The following is a 3800-nucleotide window of genomic DNA, read 5'->3' as shown; positions in this document are numbered from 1 at the left end:
CGGCATATGGACAGGTGTATGGAAACAAGCTGACAATCATTTTCTTCTCAGTTTCTTCCTTTGCAAATTAGGTAAAATACATTGGCAGATTTATTTTAGTATTTCTTTTCCCCTCTAACCTACATACCATGTAATTTTTCACCCTAACTGGAGTATCAACATTAGAGCTGGGCAAATAGAAGAAGAAAATACAGAGAATATTCATTTGAATTAAAACTGTGAATTCACTTTGGCTGGATTCAAAACCCTTTTTATTTTTCTGTGCACATTCATATGAGTGACTCTTTTCTTCATGGAAAGTGAAAGTCTCATGAGTACTCATGCTACGCATTTGTAAGGCTATCTTGAAATCACTTGATTTCCCTTTTCCTGTTTATCAACGTTATCCAATCCAAGGAGCAGAAATTAATCATGCACCACAAAGAGCCAAAATTGAAGTGAGGTGTTTGCCAATAGCTCCTCTGGTTGAAATGCATTTGCAGATGAAATCTTGAATCATGAACAAATTTGTAAAGAGAAGCAGAGTCTATTTCTGGAAAATCCACAAATAAAAAAAGGGGTTAAATTGGTCCAGTAATTTATTGGTACAATAGTTTGCCCATCTCTAAGCACTAGAAATGCTGGGCGATGTGATAGAAATGCTGATAACCAGCAGAAGGTCAAATGTATAAAACAGATATTCCATGCCCCCCCACCCCATACACATTCACCTTCACGGCTCTTATACCCATCCCTTATGATGATGGTTTTATATATACAATGGCAAAGCTCTCCCCTGACCTTAACTATAAAGCCACACACACAGCTTCCATAATAATTATTTACAGTTTGGTTCAGACAGCACCTTCCGCTTCTTTTCTGGATTGACCATTGAAATGTAGGCACCATTACACAGACAGACACTAAAGGTAAATATTTGACATTTGTATATTATTTCTTCAAGAAAACCTTATGAAAATACAAAATAAATTAATTTCAAATGAAAGCAGCTTTCATATTTAATATAAAATCTCAAGAATGTGGTTATTCCTAAATTAATTCTACGAGTCAAAAATTTCCCCTAAACCAATCCTTGAAGGAAAGGCAACATTTAAGAGAGAAGTTCAGCCAATAGCCTGTTTGAGACGAGTTGTTACACCCAGAAGACATGTGGTGCTTTTATCATATTGTCATTCCACAGCTGCACTATAAACAGTTCTCACTGTATCGATTGATTTTCAGACAAGGGACTGAAAAGTGTATGTTGTAGATCCTGGGCTGGGAATGAGGGAGAATACAGTTCCCCCTTTCAACATAGTTAAGTAAGGAAATGAGTTGAGTAAGTCCTGGAAGAGCCTTGTGGAAGGCTCTTCTAGGGAAGCTGGGATTTTTGCTCCCCATAGAATAATTTCAGTATTACCAACACTGCAATTTGCACAGTGCAACCTACTGAGGGCCAAATCCGGCTTCCATTGCAAGGTGCAGGTATTTGGCGATGAAACAATTCTGCAGCTCTTAATCAGTCCTTAGTCAGGCTAAATTTCCACTCATGTCCATGAATGTTTAGCCTAACTAAGGACTGACTGAGACCTGCAGATTGTGGCCCTACAAATGGAGATTTGTTATATCAGAGTTCATGATAGTAGTAAGAGTTGCCAGGATTCTGGCCAAATTCCAGCGAGGATGGGTTCATGGTTCCTGCCTAAATTTCTCCTTCAATTTCAAACTTTTCTTCTTCATCTCTTGCCCTGAACAATTAGCTGTGTTACTATACATTGTTAAACAGTTGTTGTGTCACCCCAGAAGTGGCTGCATTTCGGGTGGTAGGTGAAGCATGTTCTAGATAGGGATATTTTCCTGAATCAGGGCCTTAAGCATTACGTCTAATTTAAATACAGGTAACTTATGTAAACCCCAATAAGGCCTTGTAGATCTCATCCAATTAAATAGATTTTAAGGCACGATGGAACTATTAGATCATCTAGTCTATTACAGGCCATGGTATTTCATGAGCACAACAATTTGTGTTGGGCTAAAGCACAGCTTCCAGAAAGGCATCCGGTCTCGATCTGACGATGACAAGAGATGGGGACTCCACCACTTCACTTGCTTGCTTGTTCCAATGGTTGATCATGCTCACCATTAAAAATAAAATTCATATTTCACAAGGACAGTATATGAAAATCTTATAAAAACTTCCTCATAAGATCCACACTTGTGATTGTTGTAAAGCTGGCTGGGGCCCAAATACTTGAGTCAAATTACTGAAAAAAATAAAAGTAAATCAGCATGAATGAGTGTGAAATATGACTCTGAAAGATCTTTATATGGTATTTTCAGTGATTCAGTGTCTTAGCTATGTTAAGGAACTTCTTGGTTTTATGCATAAGCATTAACACAAATGCTGAATAAATATTATAAATGATATTATATATTCACATATCTCATTATATGCCTTATATGCACACCCAGATTAAACTGTCCTGATTCAAAGTGATGTCAGGTAAAGTCATGAAAACTTAAACTTATTTCCAATGCCTCCTGGATAAAGAAAATTATTGAATTCCCGTCCTAAACAGGACACCATTATCCTTTAATATTTACCTATCTTGGGCACCTCAATTGGCTCAGTGAGATCTAGCCCTGCTGTCTATTTCAAGGTTACAGTTCAGCTCGCAGATGGCAAAGTCACACAGGCCATATGGATGTGAAGACTTTTTGATTAGCTTGTCATGTAGACATAGACAATGGAGAAAATGGAACCCAAACATAAAGCTGTAAGTGCCTCCTGTACGGATTTCAAAGGCTACTGAAAGGTTAGAAGAGGGGACAAGCTCATTCTGATGGATAGGCTTGGGAGGATTAGCTTTTAATCCGTAAACGTTGATTTCATCGTACCCACATAAACTGACGACAAAAATGTTTCCATAGGTGACATTTACAGATAGGCAAAGTAAGAAAAATGCTGCTTGAGAATTTATTAGTGTTTGATTTAAGGATATTGACTTTGTACATTTTGACGTGTGATGCTGACAATTTGTGTTCTAACAGTTATAACTCTTTAACTTTTTGAATCTCAATATATATTGTCATTAAACCATTCCTGTCTGAACCCTGTACTTCCTGGTCCTGTCCCTAATTTCCCACAACTGTGCACATTTAAATTGATAAACATAGAAAAAAAATGCTTAAAACCCATAATTTTGTACATCAGTGAAAATGTAAAATGATAAAAAGGCTTAACAATAAACGCCAATATTATCTGTCAAAATAATACAAAAATAAAAATGGAATTCTGCAAAGGTTTCTGATCTAGCAAGAGATACCAGGGCTGGCAGAAGATTAAACAGAAACTTTTATGGTATCCAAAAAATTGAAGAAAGAGATGCACTGAAATGTAAAAAGTTAACAGTATCCCCAGGCTTTGAAGAGTTCGAAAAGTGTCTGCTCATGCAATGGAAGCAGAATTGAAGCAAAGGTTCCCGTCTTGGGTGGAAGGAGCATGTGGGCCCTTTTTGCTTTGTCGGTTTAGTTAGCACAGGTCCTTGATGCCTTTGATTCTGTTTCTGACTTTTGACACTCTCCCTCCCCTCCACCTTCGAACTTGCAAGTGTAGTCAGAATTGGCCCAACCATTTGGATCTGGTTTGGTTTTACACTCAAGAGGCAAATTTGTACCAGCTGAGAATCTTCTCCAACACAGTGGAAAACCAGGCTTCCTGAATTCAGTGGAGTTACTTTTGATTTACAATAACAACAAGGAGTCTGGTGGCATCTTAAAGACTAACAGATTTATTTGAGCATGAGCTTTCGTGAGTAAAA

Source organism: Terrapene carolina, unplaced genomic scaffold (assembly GCF_002925995.2).
Source record: "Terrapene carolina triunguis isolate 2854851 unplaced genomic scaffold, T_m_triunguis-2.0 Scaffold42, whole genome shotgun sequence".
Classification (NCBI taxonomy): Eukaryota; Metazoa; Chordata; order Testudines; family Emydidae; genus Terrapene; species Terrapene triunguis.
This window is presented reverse-complemented; position numbering follows the sequence as displayed.